The 20,007-nt window shown below is 37.4% G+C and overlaps 1 protein-coding gene across 1 annotated transcript in view; it reads left to right on the top strand.

Annotated features, from left to right (window-relative positions):
* The window catches only part of LOC129372579 (voltage-dependent L-type calcium channel subunit alpha-1D-like), a 69,085-nt gene that overhangs the window by 11,723 nt on the left and 37,355 nt on the right, over positions 1-20,007 (top strand).

Genomic DNA, 20,007 nt, shown 5'->3' with positions numbered 1-20,007 from the left:
ATTCTCACCATTGCCAACTAGTCAGCATGGAAAGTAGCTCTTGGCTTTCCTAAAAGTCGCTAGAAGTCTCTATGACATCATTGCCTAATTTCCATACTTGTGTGATGTGGGCAGTAGAAGAAAGTGCTATCACTCTTGGTGAGACAAAAAGTGATTAAGAAGACTGAATATGTTTAGAACTACAAATAATTTAATAATGTAAATATTTAGCTGAAGCTACAAGGATCAGTTTTGCATAATATCAAATATGATCTAAAGTATTTATCAGAAGCACACACATTGGAGGAGGAGAATCAGTGACTGAGGCTGTGCGAATCAAATTTAGGGAATTATTTTAGTGCCACCGCAACATGACAAATGATTTTCATATTATATTTACATCCTTTGTAATCTAGAGCCAGATCACTGGTAGCTTTGTGCATTCATGATTCAATTGCAGTGTGGAAACAGAGCGAAGTGGGTCTCCTTTCGGCCCTGACTGCAGGCTGGGTTTGCTGTAAGCATGTTGGAGGTGCAGGAGGACGGAGGGGCTCACGGCAGCACTCACTGTTAATCAATGTTGCCAAGTTTCCAATAACACAAAAACAAGTTTCTACATTTGCAGATAGTTGATTTTTTGAAAGAAAAAAAAAAACTGAAAAGTTGCTAGAAGTAGCAATAAAGTTGCATGTTTTTAGCACATTTTGACTGATTTCTCACACAGCTCTGATCCTAAGTATTCAGTGTGTGTAGTGTAGTTATCTTTATTAAACTATCAGGTGTCAGATATCTGCTTTCAGGATAATTTGCGAGTGGAGCTCTTTCTACAGTATTGTTCTTCTGGTAATGCATGAAGATGATGTAGGCTTTTTAATTAGATAAAGTTAGCATTAGGCTTATAAAAAAAGCCTACACAGAGATCATGTTTAGCTGTTTGCAGTGGATCTATTCTGATCTTCTCCTGGAGAGTGTTTATACCTGATGAATGTGATCGGGTTTTTGAGTGTGAGGGCGAACGAGAGGAGGGCAGAGAAACTGTGCGTGTGAGCAGTTTGAGGGATTAAGCTGGGCAGTGGATTAGTAGTCCCTAAATGAGTGGAGGTTGCTGAGGCAGAGAGGAAGAGCGGGAAGAAAGGGATAGAAGGATGGACGGATGGATGTGAAAATAGGCAAATTCATCTATGTCCTATATTTTATGTTTTTCAGTCTGCCGTCTATTTGACTTCATTTCTTCTTTTCATAGGACGTCAGGGTGATTTTGTTTTTTAAATAAAGGTCAAATCAAGCAGTAAAATGGTGTCATGGCTGCTTGGTGTGTGGAGGTTGTTTGGTTTGACTGTAGAGCTGCTGCTGACTAGTTCTCAGGATTTTGCTTAGCTGGAAATTTCAAGGAAAAGCAACAACAAAAAAGGCTGAAAGTTTAGAAAATTATTAAATTTATTAAATGAATAGGAATAAACCAGATTCATCAAAACGTAAGTGAAGTGCAGAGTAACCGATCAGATAATCTGATTTGATATTTAGACATTTAAACCAATATTTTGTCTTTATCAGATGGACAGATAAAAAATAAATGTTGGTATTTTAGATACTAAAATGACTGACTGATGTGTTGATTACGGTTTGGCTATACGAACGGGTCATGTGCTGGGTTTGACCAATTGCAAGACTGGTTGATTCTGAGTTTTATCAGATCTTTAGTAAGTCATAGAGTGAAGTATCCAAATGTGTCATCCATGTTCGGAGTCTGCGCTGATTATTAGAGTTCATTTGAACTGCATGTGGGTGAGCCTTTCTGTGAACAGCATGAGTCATGGATCAAAGGATAAATAATGTTTTGGGTAATTTAGAGAATAAAGTTAAAACCATGGTAACAAGCTTACTTAAAAACATTAAAAGTGAGGGCAGGATGGATGTTTGATGTAACATAATTGAGCTCCAATGGACGTTCTTCAAGCGTATCTAGTATGAAAATTGGACCATTATTGGCATTTTTGGGATGAATTCAGATATATATATAGTTCTATCAGGTTTAACATTACGTCACATGAGAGAAAAAAGGAAAAGGAGGGGTGCACAGTGGCGCAGTTGGTAGCACCGTAGCCTTACAGCAAGAAGGTCCTGCGTTCTCCCTGTGCTTGCATGGGTTCTCTCTGGGTTCTCCGGTTTCCTCCCACAGCCCAATAATATGACTGTTAGGTTAATTGGTCTCTCTAAATTCTCACTTGGTGTGTGTGTGTGTGTGTGTGTGCATGGTTATTTGTCCTGTCGACCTGTCCAGGGTGACCCCGCCTCTCGAACCGTAATGTTAGCTGGAGATAGGCACTAGCACCTACTAGGGATAAGTAGTAGAAAATGGATGGATGGAGGAAAAGGACAGAAAATGAACATATTTAGTGTGAACTGAAACAACTCTTGGGCTTGAACTTGTTACAATGACAAACTCCAACATATTTTCTGTAACACAATATGTAGTGAAGGATAATTAAACATGTGTGGTGCTTTTGTCTTCATCTCCCTTAACTAAATATTTCATCTGTATATTTTACAGTGACGGCTGATAGTCTTTCAGGGTTTGTCTCTACCGACTTGGAAAGTGGATTGATTTTTTTTCTGTTGCTCTTTGCAATATAATCCAATCCAATCTATGATCTTGATAGTAATTCACAAATAAATTGTCTTATTCTGTGGGGTAGATTTCTTATTCTCAAACAGTAGTTCCTCTTCCGTGTGTGTATATGTGCATAAAATAGGCAAAGTGCTGTATATTTGAGGTTTCCATTCGTAAAAAAAAAAAGAAAAAATCAAGTAGAACACTGTGGTTTTTTTATATCTGCCCACACCTATTTAAATCATGTGTAGGTTTTCTGTCTTTTGGAGCTTGTTTGCCTCTTTTATATATAACAGAAATCCCAAGTCTACACACACTGATGTGCATTTTCCCAAAGTTCAAATTTTGTCTGTTTTATTGTAAATCTGAGTGCTGAAGGTCAGGTTGCGTCACTCTTTTTTTTCCCACAAGGGATTAAAGGTTTAGAGAGTAAGGGAAATGAGAGTAAAGCAGCACAGTTTTTTGATCACGTGGTGTTTCTGTGTGTGTTTGTGTGTGTGTGTGTGTGTGTGTGTGTGTGTGTGTGTGTGTGTGTGTGTGTGTGTGTGTGTGTGTGTGTGTGTGTGAGAGAGACAGAGTGAGTGAAAGAGGCTGAATGTGTTGGAGAGATTTGATTTGTGAGGCCTGAGCAATTATGGATCGTCACAGACTGCACAGCGACTTCCAAGTTGTTGCATTTATTTCTGTCTTCAGTTCTACAATAAGATTATTCTTCACTCTGAACAACATGCATGAGAATCCCAGCAAAGGTCATTGCAGAAGACTAGATGATTATTAGTTTCTTTCTGCTGTTTTCTTTTTTTCCCTCACAGTAGAATGGAGTTTTAGGATTAAAAGTGTTCTTTGTGAAAGAATGCAGAGGAAGAAGACACCAATGTTTTATTTTTTATTTTTCAAATTGGTGTGGGAAACATTACACAGGATGTGATGCTAAATTATTTTTATAAAGTGCTATAAACTTGTGAATAAATATGAGAACAAGGGGTGGGTGTGAGCAGTTGGTGCTAAAATAAAATGATGTTTTCCATCTTGTTTTAGAATAATCTGCATTGGTAAGAAAAAATATTGTTTTTTTAAACTTAAAATTCTGCTATAAAAATACAGATAATGAATAAATACATATTTTAAAGCAAAAACAAAATAGGTACATATTCTATAAAGCACTATTTTTGCGTAGTAAGAGTAAAACCTTTTACTAACCAATTTTAAGGTTGAGAGTTTGAATTCCCTGTGGATCGGATAGTATTGCCATTAACATCTTGATTAACATCTTGAAACACAATCAGAAATCCTTTTTACACCACACACCTGAAATCCACTCTGATTTTACTCAACTCTCAACTTTGTGGCTGAGTTTCTGTCATTCTCAGTCACTTCCACCTTGTCTTAAATATGTGCAGCTCGCCTCATATCTTATTACCATGCTGAGCTTCACAGAGCTCCTGAGAAGCATGCCTACATCTGTGGCCCCGGGAAGACATTAAAATGTCTGTGTTCAATGGTTTGAAGGATACTTTTGGTAACATACTGCACCATGATTATGTGTTTGAGTCTATATGGAGTATATGTGTAGGTGGATGTAAGAAAGGATGTGTTTGTGTAGATGACAGAGTGTGAATTGTGTCATATTTAGGCGAAATATTTCCTAAGCTGTAAATGATAAAATAAGTATCCTTGTGTTGTTGGTTGTGTTGTTCTAAACAGGTGCTACTCAGAATTTGAAGGAAGGAGAAATTTTATTTTTTGCAAAATGTAATATGTATTTGTAATTCTTCTGCCATTGTGTGCCTAGAATGAAATGCTTGTCTAATGGGCATGTTACTTATAAAAAAGCTGTTAGTTACTTTATTTCAACTCTAGATGTAGGCACGCTCATGAGAGTCTCCATTTTTTGTCTTACTTTTGAAGTTGGAGACACATTTACCTCACTTAATTGTTCTCTTGTATTGACACCGAGGAAGTTTTTTTTTGTCTTGTTGCAGGGAGAAAAGAAATCATGGATTACTGAAGAAAATATTTTTAAAGCACTGGATAACCTAAAATATTTCAGTTGCATGTAACTTATAGGACTAGTCAGGGATGCTATTTTATATGACCATATTATTATGTAAAAAAAATGTGTTTCTCATAACATAGGATTTTTTTTCACAAAAGGAAAGTAAAACAATTAAATGTTGGATTTTTGCAGGTTTTGAGAAATGGCAGACATTGGGTAGGATGCTGACAAATCTTGAACAAGTTTTTTTTTTCATTATCAATTTTCTATACATATTTTCCATAAACTGAAGAACAATTGCTGTCTCCACAAAGTCTTGTTCAATTTGAGTCCACTCACACAGACACTACCTTGGTTTATTTTAGTCTTTACTCCTCTTCATTTTCAGTGCAGAAACTGAGCTTATCAGATTTACAACAATCTGGATTCAGACAGAACACAACATGTTTCATAATTTGTGTTTTCTACACTATAAATAAAAGACATTTAACTATGTGAGTGAGTGTAAGATGTGTCAAAGGGTTTTAATGGATACTGGTTGAGCTAAATTGTTGCAGTTGAGACAAGTAATAATTTTTCACATTTGTTTCAATATTCCTCATAAAATATGCTGAATTAATAAATAAATATTTTCATTGTTGAAGCCCACAGTTAGGCATCACAGTTAGGTTACAAAGAGATCTTCTGATTTCTTAATGTTTCATTTACCCGGCTGGCTTGCTCTGCTAAAGATCACTCACTGCCCATGTGTCACGTTATGTTTGTGTGGGAAAGAGTGTGTGTGTGTGAGAGAGGGTGTGTGTTTGGATTGTTAGGCAGAAAGAAAGAGATGTTTACTGAGTTACCACACCACAGGCAGAGAAAAAGGTTCATGCATGAATCTTGTGTAAATATATTAGGTAATCTCAGGTGCATCTGTTTGGTAAACCTCTGTCTTTGAGAGTAATAGTACTGAATAACAAATTAACTTTGTAAACACAAGAGAAACTGATGCACACACTAAAATAGATTGTTTATGCCGCCAGTTAAGTAACCATAAAGTCCTGTTACAGAAAGCACTGACTACATCAGGGCTGATTTATTAAAACTGGAAAATAACAATGAGCTAGCAGTCTGGAGACAGAGGCAATGGAAAAGATCGCTCCAGCTTTGGTCCCTTATAACAGGAATATGCTTGACATAAAAAAATAAGAATATACTTTTTAAACTAAATACTGGTATGAGGAACTTTTTATCACTAATTTATAATTTTCTTGGAATATGAATAGCCTGTGATGCACTTTGAAATGGAAAAGATAAAGGTACATGCCATTTATGTGACGTATGTATTGATTCTTGTATGATAAACAATTTTAGTGACAAGGAGGTTAAGTGAAGTAAAAAAACACACAAACCCTAAGCTCACTGCTATAGTACTGAATTTACAGATAATATATATATTTACACACACACACACACACATATATATCACATACTTTTTACATTAAAATTAAAAAGAAAAGCAACTTTCTTTTATGCTGAACAATATTTAATATTCAATATTTCAGTAGTAAGTTTAGTTCCTGTTATGAAGGTGACATTTTATTGTTTTTGTTTAATGCAAACCAAGTAATTTAATACTTTACATATATCTATTTTTTTATGTTCAGCCCCTAATCAAGTCTTGTTGTCTAAAACCGTTCAACCAAGATTATGGACTTATATATTTTCTCGGCTTTCATGCAAGTTTGCACATTTTGTTGATGTTTGCTCACTGCTCTGGTGCAGCCTGATAACCTTGTCGCTCATTACAGTCTGGATTTTCCTGTTCATTCTTAGTGCAGGTCCTACATCATAAAAAGCTTGTTTTTACGACTGACACAGAAGCCTCAAAGCCCAGAGACATTTCAAAATGTCTATGAAATTTGAAGTTTAGTCTTTTGAACTAACTACACGTTATGTCATTTTCATCTTGAAGGAGTAGTTTGAGGTTCTAGGAAGACACCATCTTCAGATTTTGCAGTTTGTGTAAATCGTCTTTCTGTACCAACATTGTCCATGAAGCTGTGAATGAGTGAGTTTTCTGGGGAAGAACTTGAACTAGCTTGCAGAGTTCTGAGCTCAACCTGACAAAACACCTTTGACATGAATTGGAGGAGTTGAGCCTTCTCGTCCAACATCAGTGTCTGATCTCACAAATGTCCTTCTGGAAGCATGGCAGAATTTCTTTAAAACAAACTCACGAACCTTGTGAAAAGCTTTCCCAGAAGAGTTGAAGCTGTTATAACAGCAAAGTCTGGGCCAACATCATATTAAGCCCCATGGATTAAGAATGGGGTCACTGAAGTTCATGTGTGTGAAGGTCAGTGGCCTGTTACTTTTGGCAAGATAATGAAAAATTCAGTAATTTTTTCAGATTGCAGAGCTCTGCGTTTCATACTTAAGGTAAAGACAGTAGACTATAGGGATCAATTTGTAATTACTGTCCTCAGAGAGACAGATTTACAACTAGGTGTGTGGGTGAATGTGAATTTCTCTGTGCGATTGTGTATGTAGCTACTGTAAAGCAGCGTCAGGACATTTATGATAATACAGCTTCATTACCATCACTGTGAGTCATCTTCTTCCTTCTCTGAGCTGTCACTCCTCTTCATCATTGTGGCATATTAAACATAGGCTCTGTGTAAATAAAAATACAGTTCATTTGACCTCAAAGAACAGGAAGTAACACACAGAGGTTAGTGACTAAAATACTAATTTCTGTATCTGTAGCTTGAGGAGCAAAAGGCCATATTTTGAATCAATTAGTGGCCATAAATCACTAAACATGTTTGGATTTCATTTGAGAGCATGTTTTAATAAACAGCATGGACACACATGCAGCACAGCTTCAGAATGCATGTTTTAATGTTACGCAAGTGTTTGCGTTTTGCAAATGGAGCCCAGGGGCTTTGCAGGTTTTAAGGCTGCAGGGTGACAGATGCCCAGATGTCAGGAGGCCTGCAGGACTTATTGCTTAGCACCCAACTGCCAAGAGACTGCAGCCTCTGGAGGAAATATGGGCCACAAACATAAACACGCTCTTTGAGCCACACAAATACATAGCCTTACAAGCGCATACTGTAGTTTGAACACTTGATATTTTAAAAGGTCCCTTTTATTTTTCTCGAAATCAGCCACTAAGCGTTATGGGCATTGTGCACCAGAAAAAAGTGATGGAATCAGTCTCCTGTTGGACTTGACCCAAATTGATTTGTGCAGGCTACAAGCACTTTCTGTGAAAGATTAGAGGCCTAAAAAAATATCAGACATTAAAAAATATTTTAGGCCCAAAAAGATTACTGTCCCAACCAACCTCAGCATGACTGCCTATTTTTTCTTTATTTTTTAGAAATGATGACCTGAACCTACATTTTTGTTGATTGCATAACACTGTAATACAAGCTTTCTGAATAACTAACATTTATTGCACACAGAATATTAACTACATCATGGCTAACATGTTTTATTGGTTCCTCTTCAGTCCTTCCATCGTCTTGGAAGGAGATTTTTATGTCCCGTCTGAAATGAAAACAGGACAAAATGCAAACCAAGCTGTCAAAACTGAAAAATAAAAGTAGCCCGTAGATTTGAGGGTCAGGAAATGTGATGAGGAGATTATTTGTTACAGCTAAGCAGGTTTATGGCTTGTGGGATAAATGAGAAGTTAAATCTCCAGCGTAAACCAGTTTCCTTCTTGACATCAGGATGCCTGGCTGTGCAGACAAAGAACTTACTTCACTGTAGCACATTTTGTTTGTCATATATGACAGTGCAGCACATTTGTTTCACTGTCATAAATCTGCATGATACTTTATGCTCTTTTTCAATTCAGATTTTTTCTAGGTCCTTTTATTTTTTTGTCTGGAGAAAAACCTGCATCTTTATATTCACTATGTTCCTCCTTTACCTAGTTTTACATACAGCACAGCCTGCTGCTGTGACAACTGTGGCCATGGAGACTAGTGAAGTGTCCACGGAGCAAGCTCTCAACAGGGGAGATAAAGGTGCGAAGAGGCTTACTGACAGCAACTGGATATTAAGAAAAGAGCGCAAAGGACTGGACAGTGGTCAAACTGGGCCGGAGAATAGCTTGAAGGAGGTAGAAGGGTGGAAAGAGCCCCTGAACTGGTCTGTGATCGTAAAACGGAGTGAAAAAATTAGCTAGCATGTTGGAGGATGAAGGTAGGGCTGGTGTGGGTAGGGTAAGTGTGAAGCTACAGATATAAAGTGAAGGGGAATTTAAGGATGTTCAGCTGAAAGTTGCAATATCATTATTCCCTAAATACAGAATCCACAAGAAGGCTTTACATTCTGTCATTTATTGCCACAAACCTCAATGACTCAATGACTTCTTGTTGTCACCATGTTCTTAACCTGGTGTTGGTTTCTTTAAAGTCTAAGCCAAAATATTGATTTAAGTTTTTGCAAAGTTTAGTAAGTTTGGTAATATATATATGAATATATATATGATGTAAGTGTTTGATGAGGATAGAAACTATTAATGACATTACTTTTGATTAAGAAATATCTGTTATTTTGTATAATCAATAAGTATAACAATGATATAAAATGAGATGCATTTAGACGCCTAAAAGTTGAGTTGTGCATCACAAAGAATATCTATGATGTAAAATGCTCACATTTTTGTGTGTATTTCCAAGTTGAGAGGCTCTGTGCTCTGTTTCAAGCCATTCAATTTTGAATTTGCATTCTTACCTAAACACAGGGTCTGGTTAAACTATGTCAAACATCTGAGACTGTTTATGTGTCATAGTGAAGAATTACACCGATGCTGCTGCGCTCATCCTAATTCCAGCTCTGGATTAGGTTTTGGTGGTCAGTGTTGCTGCTGTTGTCTGTTTTGACTGTATCTGTAGCCGTGCTCAGTCTTCAGAAATTCGGATTATGAACAAAAAATAGATTTCACCTACAACTGTATAGGGTTTATTGGAACAAAATATCATACTACTTAATTGAATGTTATTAGTGAGGATCCAGGTGATCAGGTTAGTGTAATAACAGAAGTTGATCAAAGTTGTTTCCTCCAACATTAGGGATGAATTGATCTGTAATTGCAGCTTTATTTGGTGGAGACATTTAAATGTGAGGCAGTTTTAGTTACTGAAATATGGCTGCTGCAAAGCATCAAAGCATATTCTTATGAGCCTTCAGTATTCTGCATTTTATTACAGGAAGAAACAGCATTCAAATAATTGTGGACTGCAGTGCTGCTTTAAACATTTCGTCGTGCAACGTGTACATGCTTTAATCATTACTACTGAGCAGTGCAGCATTACGTCTGAGTCTGACCTTATCTGACAGTTGCATGGCCAGTGTCAGAGTTAATCTTTTCTCTGATGGCCCACTAGCTTCATGCTTTTTTCCTCTCTCTTATATTGACTCAGACATGTTGGTAGTTGTTATCTTCTGTGGAAATGACTCTGCATTTGTTACTACATCTGTTAGACAGGAAAGTGGATTAGACAAGTGGTTGTTGTTAGTGTCGATGGAGAATATAGTTTGTTCTCTGGTCAATTAGTCTTTTAACACCCTCAAATACCACATATCCAGTGTGTTCATTGGTTTACTTTCTGTAGATGCATTTCTGTGTGCTGCTTCTGAATATTTAAATTTCCCCTTGAGGATGAATTTAGTATCCATCCGTCTGTCCAAGACAGATAAAGCACAATGACAGAGACCACATAGATTTAAAGCTTTAAAATCACTGAGCTAGTGTCTTGCAAAACTATTCATACTGTCTTAACTTTTACACATTTCTTCATCATAGAACCACAAAGTAAAATATATTTTATTAGGATTTTATGTGAAAAAAATCTAACCAAAGTTGTGCTTAATTGTACAGTGCGTCTCTCCCACTGCACAAAAACAATCTGCCAAATGATGTGTCAAGATGATGTGCAAGAGCAGAATGACATGATTTTCGGTTTCTCTGTACCCTGAGAGGTATTTCTTGGTCTTATGACTGCTTAAGCTTCTGTTGTTTTCTTATAAAAGCCCTGATAGTGAAAAGCTCATAATGTTTGTATTCCTAAGGAATGGTGTGATGCAACATCTTCTTCTGTGGATAAGCTCATGTGACTCAAATGGGTTTATGCTGCTACAACGACAACAAGTATTGGACTGCGTTACAAAGGTTTTGGCAAACTAAATCTCTTCTGCTGTTTTTGGAAGTGGTAAATAAAAAGTTCTTCTGAGCCTTCATCATGTCGTAGAAAGCTGGAACAGGTTCTGCCTGAAAAGTTGACTAAAATCATCATATCCAGTAAATATCTTCCAAGACTTACTTATTAGCATGCAACAAGACCAACTCAGTACTGAGTGTTCATCCCTAGACAATGAAAAAGAAAACATTTTTCTTTTTCATTTCTTTGTTTTCTCTTTCGTATTCTATACATACAAATTCTTTCAACATCTTAACCTTACAAAGGGGAAATACAGATTTTTCTATTGCTACAAACCAGCTCAATACTGACAGACAGCAGTTATCCAGATATTCCCTGAAACCAAACATGAGAGTTTTTAAGGGGATTTATTTCACGTGTTGCAACTAGGCTTTTTTTTTTTTTTTTTCAAACAAGAAGCTGGAAAAGCAGATTAATTGGCCGGAAAGTTCAAGAACATGAAGCTGCTGATTTAATTTCAATTAAAAGATTCAGTCTGACTCAAAGAGTCGTGCTGATAAAGTAGACTTGACAACGCATTTTCCTTATTGCACGGCATGAACTGTTCTGCACATTACGCGGCCGTTTTCAGTGATGCGCATTAAGGGATTCTCAGCCACGACTCGGTGATTTGATAATTATCAAGTGGGAACGAATCTCTGTCTGCTCATGTTGCAACAATCGTTAATCTGAGGACAGACCTCGCTCTGCAGAGGAGATGTCTGTGGGAGATGAAAAGAATAAAAAGAGAAACATTAAGAGAAGCAAGAAGAGACATGAAGGTCAGGAAATGTAGAAGAGAGGTGGGGAACTGACACTGTTAATCACATCTTTCTATTCTCTCTGTTTCTTCTTTATTCCAGAGCTTTAAAAAAATGGCACAGTTAAAGATTATGGAGAATTCACAGTCCTTGTTCTTAACGTACCGTTTAAGGTTTTTGCAGATCAAGCATGTGGAAGAAGAGAAGATTTTAACAACATTATCAAGAAATGTTTTTGAGAATCACAAAGTGTATTTGAAATAATATCTATTTAGTGAAGAATAATTCAACACAGGCTTCATTAGTTTTTTTTTTTTTCTCAGTCTAAAGTGGAGGCAATAATGTCTGGAAAAAAGAGATCAAAATGGACTCTTTTTTGCAAGACGTCCTAAAAAATAAATGTTTTGTCAAAGTGTGTTTTAGCAGATATCTTACAAATTTATAATTTTTCAGTTTAGGTTTGTTTCAATAGAAGAAAGGATGTCTTGGAAAAATCTTGCTCCAACAAACAGAATAAAAAAATGAAATAACTACACTTCAATAATGATGAAACATCTGCGTGTCAGAACAACAAAGGCTCACTATCTGGGATCTTCCCACAGTGAAATCACTTGTTACAGAGTTTAAGTAGGTCAATGCTTTGCTCACTGCTCTACTCACAGTTGTGTATTAGTCGCTGGATTTGTAAAGTTTATTTCCCATTTAGCGGTGTTAGTCACTGTTTGTATTTTACCGTCAGCAGGTTGTTTTGTTAAATGTTGCCCCTAAACCTATGCTTACTTCCTGCAGATGGGAGATCAGCTGATCAAGATTGTGATGCATTCACAATCACCACTGGTTGTTTAGAACAACTTCAATAAATTACTTTGGGGGTGTTACTGGTGCAATTTACAGAGCAGCTGTGCTAATTAATGTTACTTGAGTTGCTAAATTGACCCCTTGTACTACAGTTATTCACAAAAACGGAGAATAAAGTAGGGATGTGGAGGACCAAAACTGACATAATTAAAAATGAAAGGTCATGTCAGGGTGTCTGATGACATCCCAAAAACTCAAATGTGGCACCATTTGACACCGTAAAATTTGGTCTCCGTCTCTTTAAGAAGCACCTACCCTCCTCATTGCTACAGTGCTTCTCATTATGCCGTTTACAGTCATTTTTAGGAATGCTGGATACTTTACTGCAAAAACTAATTTCTCAAGTGTTTATCTTTTTTTGAGAACTTATCATTTTTTAAAATGGTAATTAAACATTTATTATAGAATAAATGTCATCCTCATAAGCAGCTGTGTTTTTTTTAATTTTATTTTAGCCAGTACAACAACTAAACTTACAGAAACATCTCAAAAAGGTAGTTCACTTTTAATAGAGAATTACAGCATCCAGTCGGTCTGATCAGTGTATTAACTGGCTGATGGAGCCATATTAAAACAGCTTAGATGATGCAATTATGCCACATTTTGACCATGTCACTGAGATTACATTAGGACCTCAGGAAATGGTGTCATCTTGTGAAGTAGGGGCATAATATATCTTCCATAATGGTGATATCAGTGAATCATTTGCTGGCAGTGTTGTGAAGCACTGAGCAGTCCATCCTGAGCCTTTCTTGCCCCCATTAATCTCATTAAAACCAAAGGCAGCACAGGATAATAGGGGCTGATGAGCCTGCTTCTGGCTGCCTGGCTGATTCACCTTCATGGCTCACACAACCGCACACACTCTAACACTCTCACTTTTGCACCCTCATAACGACATGCACAAATGCTGAACTGCTTTTTCTGTAAAAATCCTTTTGATTATTATCAGAAGATGAACAGTTTTGCCAACTAATGTTATTTTAAAGCTGACGCTGATCTGAGATGTTGTTTTTCTCAGAGAACCAGAGCTTGGAAGTTTTCTCCACAAAGAAATGGACCTCAGTAATTTCTGGTTGCTAAAGCTAAATTAGGCACTATCTGACTCTACCATGCTCTTTATTATTGACTATCGACATCCCCCCCCCCCCTATTTCTTTGCATTCAGTGATTTTTTTTATTGCTACTTTAAAACTGTGTTCATTTGTAATAACGTCTTGTTTACATCACGTGACCTGGACTGATGTCGTCACTACATTAAGTTGTGTTGCAGTACCTTTTGGGTTGGGTGAGGCTGATGAAGGTTAGACTGAGCACACACACAAACCAGACACACTGGAGCCACACGGCATTGAGCCTTATGTCAGCTCATGTTACCATCAGCCAGGGAGGTGACATCGACTGAGCGTGTGACTGCCCTGTGTGTGTGCGAGTGCGTGCCCACGCGGACGTGTGTGTGTGTGTGTGTATATGTGATGCACCCAGCTGATTTGTTAGGTAGGTCAGACATGATGATCATGGGGCTGCAGCAGCTTTTTTCCTGGATCGATTGTACACAAATGCACAGTCTCTCTCAAATAAGTTTTGACTACAGCAGAAGTTTTGCTGTTTTAAACGGCATGTTTAACAGAATCTGAAGTAAAAGCCCAATCTTAAAATATCACAAATAAAGAGGATTAAATGTATGTGTTTTATAAGAGCCCCATAATGTGAAGGATCTTTGAGAGTGCTGTGTTTTGTGATTTATCTTCAATATTCCTTTGACTCTGGCTTTTTCTCTCTGGTGACTGTCGATGTTAATATAGTGCCATGTTAAGCAACATGGCACTATATTAAAGTTCAATCATGGTGTTTTTGGTTTTATTGCATAAATACTGTCAGCAGTCTCTTTCTGCACTAATCTGTCCCACGCAGACATCTTCTGACTGCACAGTCCGTGGAACAAGCGGCAGACAAATATAATCTTCGCCTCGTTTATTGGGCTTTAGACCCGGGGCACCCAGATGTAACTGTCCAACTTCAATCATGAATGACATGCTGGGTATGAATGTTTGTACCACAGGCCCTGAATAGATGGGAATTTTGAAGTGTTTTTGAAAAATCATTGCTATATTTTACCACAAAAATGTGTCGTTATGGTAGATACTTTTTCTGTTTATTTAGAAAAGGTATTTTTTCTGTCATTAAAGAGAAATTAAAACTGTCCTGGTTAGGATGCCCTCTGATGGATGGATGGATGGATGGATGGATGGATGGATGGATGGATGGATGGATGGATGGATGGATGGATGCAGTTGGCTAAAAATATCTCTGCTCTTTCTTGATTGTCCTGTTTTAGAATGACGTTGTGGCCATTTTCACATTGCAGTCTAAATGTTCATGTACTGCCATCTTCTGCAAACCCAGAGAGAATAAAATTTTATAAAAAGAAATCAAATTCTGCAGACCAGCAGCTGTGCCTTTAACACATCCACCCTTGTCTCCTCCAATCACTCTTTCTCACACTTTCTACTTCTGGAAGTAGAAAGTGCTGTCAGGTTGTATGTGGCCTTGTGTAACCAGGAGTCTGGATTTGTGTCGCTTAATGTTTGATTTCATGAAATTGGATCTAATTTACAAAACAAAGATACTGATTATTATTTCTTCACAGAGGAAGCTGGGCATATCGTATCATGCTGGTTTCACTTAAACGCTTTAAATCCACTAAATTGAGCTCCTTTTCTTTTCTTATGGATTTGTCTGGCATGTTTTTTAAACTGGTTGCAAGAAAACTGCTCATCCATTTTTCATAAGTCTCTAAATAATTCATTATTCAAATATAAAGCTACATGTCTGCATGTCAGCGTAAATCTGAGGGAAGATCGTCTACATAAACTGAAAGGCCTGAAGTTGACCAAGAGCTTTTGTCCTTGAATCTAATTTACAAAGAAAAACAAAATCCATCAGCTGAGCGCGGAGAAACATTTGAACGCACATAAACATCGCTGATAACTTTATGGATTATTTAAACTAAATAAAAAAACACATTTTGAAAGGCTCGGCTTTATCATGTTTTCAGTGTTGTTGATCTTGATCTTATCACAGGAAGGTTTCTAATTGATCGAGCTGCTTGTACACGCAGCATGATTGTAGCTTTAGATAACTGAAGAAAAAATGTCCAATAAAACCTTCTTTTGAATAATTAGTTAGTCATAAGTGCCTGGGGAGCGCAAAAAGATTCGCTTGTTTGTAAAACTGCAAAGATTCACACAACATAATGTGACACTTGCAGAGTACAAGCAACTCACTACTGCTGCTGACATCGTGTCTTTATTGGAGACGACAGTGATAGAGTTTAATTACCATTTTGGGATTTAATGATTGGGTTTACGTTCTGCATTCTGGCTGCACACTCATGATGTTCTGTATGAAACGTACCATCTAACTCTGTCTCCGTCGAACTGATGAAAACTGTTCCTCTTAGTGTTGAGGGACAATGAAGAGTGAAAATCTTATCAATGTTTTTTGGCTCTAATAACAGACAATCATCTGTAGAAAATATATTTCTCTGTGACTTGGTCTATAATGAACCAAGCTCATTGTTTGAACATTGGTGTAGGACCCTGTTATAATTTCCAAGGGATATTTTGGAAAATTTTAAGTGTTTTTTCTGTGAAATAGTTATCAGTAGGCAGTTTATTACCTAGAAAGTTATTCATTTTAAAGATGGATTTAGGAAACTCTTACTTAAAATCTCAACAAATATCAAATAAGCTGAAAGCTCAATGTGTTAAGTCTGAAAAGTGTTGTGAACTTGTGGGTATGACATCAAGAGGAAAAGTCTTGAATAGCATTTTCACATCTTGTCAGTTCAATTCAGTGTGGATTTTTTTTTTTTTATAAAAGAGCCTTTCAGGTGCAATTTTTTTTAGCCTGTATGCTCTGTGAGAGAGATATATGTCCACAAGCTTTAAAAATATTCTGAAACACAACAAAATCAATTGGTATTGGGACGGAGCAACACTGAAATTCAAACTCAATAGAGAGGATTGGCAGGTATCATGATTAAAACTTGCGTAACGTTGAGAATTGACTTCCTTTCTATGCCCAGAAACCTCCAGTTCATTTTAGCTTCAGCTCGGTCAACCTAACAAACTTGTCCCACCTCCAAACCAGGGGATTTTTGAGCTCGCAGGAGACACTGTTCTGCCTTAAATTAATCAAGCTGTGTCTTTTTTGGTGTCTGAGCCTTATTCAAAATAACTGAGTCCTTGAGAAACTGCAGAGCAGACTGAAATGTTTTGTTTTTTCTGTGTATTAATTTAGGTTTCTGTGTTCAGTTGAGTCTCTGTGTTGTCCCCGCTCGCCCCTTGATTGCTCCCTGCTCGTGTTCCCTGATTATCCCTTGTGTATTTAATCCCACCTGCGTCCCCTGCTCCTTGTAGGGGCCTTGTCAGTACCGTTGTGGTGTCAGGCTGTACTCCCCTGTGCTTGTTTTTTAAGTTATTCCAGTTCTGAGCTCCTAGTCTTCTGCTCACCTGTGCTGTCTGGATTTTTGTATTTCATCATTAAAACCATCATCGTTTTGCACCAACCTGGGTCCTCCGCTTCCATCCTCACCGTTCTTCAACCACAATTTATGACACGGACAGATCAGCATAATCTACCGTTTTAAATGAAACAAAATAACACAAAAACATTCTTCCAGCATCATTTTGTGATATTTTTTGTGGCAGCGGTCCCCAGGCTTAAAGGTAGAGCATTGATCTGTCATTTCCCTGGGGTCCTCTAATTTTGTATTTTAACTGTTATCTTAACATTGGGGTACATTTGCTTTTTGTAGCCACTTTAATTTATTTTGAAGGCAACAATTGGATGCACAAGTTTGAAATCATTGTGGATTTTCCATTTTTATTTGATTAAATGTCACTTTATAAGGTGTAGAGAAACCTCACGCCTCTTGCAAGCATCTGGCATGAATCTATCTGAAAATCTGACATCTATTTGCAGCGGGAATCTAAATATAAATAGAAATAATATGTTTAATTCAAAATAGTTTATATAACTTCAGAAGAGTTTGGTCATGTCTCTCCCAAACATCTTCTGATATGTTTGAGATCACTGTCCTGTTGCAGTGTTCAGTCGTCTAGCTGCTGATTTGAGGTGAAGTTGAAGAACATATAGGTAGTTTTCTTACTGATGAAAAATAAAAAACCCTAGGCATGATGCTGCCACCACCATGCTTGACAGAAGGAACAGCTATCCTAGGTTTAAAGAGCCTCACCTTGACTCCTCCACATAAACTTATTCATATTGAGGCCAAACAGCTGAGTCTTCATCACACCTGACTACAAACTTTGCTCCAGAAACTATTCAGCTTATCAGCAGGTGGAGCTGCAAATCTCACTTGTTGTTGATAATATTGGAGCAGGTGCTCCTTTCATTTCACACACTGATGTTTCAGCATCTTCCAGTTCATAATATATTTAAGTCTTGGTGATAATTTGCAGAAGTCAGGTGTCTGCCAGAAAACCAACCATTTTCATCAGAGTTGCCAAAACTAGTCAGAATGAGACCAGAGTCCACAAAAGACTCATAAAACCTAGAGATGAGAGAGACGCTCTGGAGTCTAATTGAAGGAGTTTGCTGTATTAAGGGCAGTTGTCTTGAGTTTCTCTCACTTGATTATTTCAAGTCTCTTTCTCTGCCCACTCACAAGACAAGCCTGATTTCCATGGCAACGTTATTTTTACTACAACCTCAGAGGGAACGATCGTCTCTGATCCAGGACACAGGAAACAAAAACAGTGGGTATCGCTCGTTTGTCGATGCATAGCTCACATGACGCAGAAACGCACAGAAAGCGGGAGCTCCGTTAATCTGTCTCTCTGTTCATTTATTCATCACGTCGACTTAAATGAACGCATCATCAAAGAGCTTCAGGCCTGCGCTTCTCTCATCCTGATGTCCCCATGGCGTTGTGAGGAGTAAAGGTTTTAATGATATTATGTCATATCATGTCATGCATGTTAATCCCATTATGAGGTCATTATAAGGTTTGTAACACACAAAGAGGGGAAAAACCTCTCATGTATCTGCCTACACCTATAAAATCCATGCCATGGATTTAATGATCCCTCAGCACAGAAGATTCCTGAGCCGAGAAGTTAGAAACGAAATGGTTCAGTTCCCTGAAAAGACGGGTCACAGAATTAGAAGTGTAAAGTTTGAGGGTAAAAAAGTGTGACTTACACTATGGATTTTATTTATCTACATGTAATTACAGTAAATAACTTTTAAAATAAAAGCTAAAATGACAAATACTGCTCTATTGCTGAAAGGGGGTCATTCGAAATCTGATGGGCAACGATGCCAGCGATAGTGGTACAAATGATCCCATGGAAAAAAAAAATCAATTTCTCCAAGTGGGATTTCCCCGCTCCCCCAAATAAATATATCATCACTTGATCTAGATCAGCAGAGAGAAACAAAAAATGAAATGCAAACCAAACAGTTTTGCAATAATGCAACCCAGTAATCTGCATTGTCACATTTGTCGCCACAGCTTTACAAATTCAAGACGCACAGACACACACACGCACACGCACAGACACACACACACGCACAGACACACACACACACAGACACACACACACACGCACAGACACACACACACGCACAGACACACACACACACACACACACAAGCACTGACCGTCAGCTGTTCAAGAAGCAGAAGAATGGACATTTCAGTCTTCTGTAAACAACAAGTGGATGTTAAACCGAATGGAGGCAGACGGCAAAGGCTCTTAGTGTGAAAAAGCTCTGAATTATGTTGTTCTTCACAGGTCATCACCCAGCCGCTGCAGTGGCGCTGCGCTCAGTTAATGCTAGTAAACGTTTCGGAGTCAAACACACAGTCACCCACAAGAAATTAATTATTAAACAGCCACTGAGTTGCTCTTCTGAATGATCCAGACTGAAAGAGGGATGAATTAATGGTTTTGCACATTTCTTTTTGTGACTGTCACTACAGAAAAAATGTTTCACATTCTTGAAGATTATTATTTTGCTGGTTTTTATTATTTCTTTGAAAATAATGATAATAATAAAAAGAACATGTGGACAAATCTCTCACACAGTATATACAGACTTTTATTACAAAAAGGCCACAATGAATTGAAGTGACAAAATGCTAGTTAAGCCAGAATACTTTTCAGATCTAATACATGAATAGATACATCCGTAACAGAAAAACTTTTACTTAATTTTAGAACAAAATGCTTATATTTATTTATTTTTTCAATCAAAAGATTTTTTCTGTTTATACCTTTGGACTTAAGTCTGTCTTCCCTGATTCAGTTGCATTTAGTGACAACTGAATGCAAACACAGATCAACAAACCCTATTTACCCAGTTAAAATAAACGAATACTCTATGTCCATTAAAAAGTCTTGTCATCAACTGATGCTTTATCAGCTTCTTGACAATAATCTCCCCATTTAGCATTTAAATGCTGCTCTTTACAACTTTGAGTAAAGGACCAGTGCTGCATCTAGTGCCTGGAAGTGGCTCTTTATCTTGATGTTCATTACAGGAATTAGTTACTAGATCAGAAGAG

The sequence above is a fragment of the Poeciliopsis prolifica genome, unplaced genomic scaffold, assembly GCF_027474105.1.
Source record: "Poeciliopsis prolifica strain line A6 unplaced genomic scaffold, Auburn_PproV2 SCAFFOLD029, whole genome shotgun sequence".
Classification (NCBI taxonomy): domain Eukaryota; kingdom Metazoa; phylum Chordata; class Actinopteri; order Cyprinodontiformes; family Poeciliidae; genus Poeciliopsis; species Poeciliopsis prolifica.
This window is presented reverse-complemented; position numbering and strand designations above follow the sequence as displayed.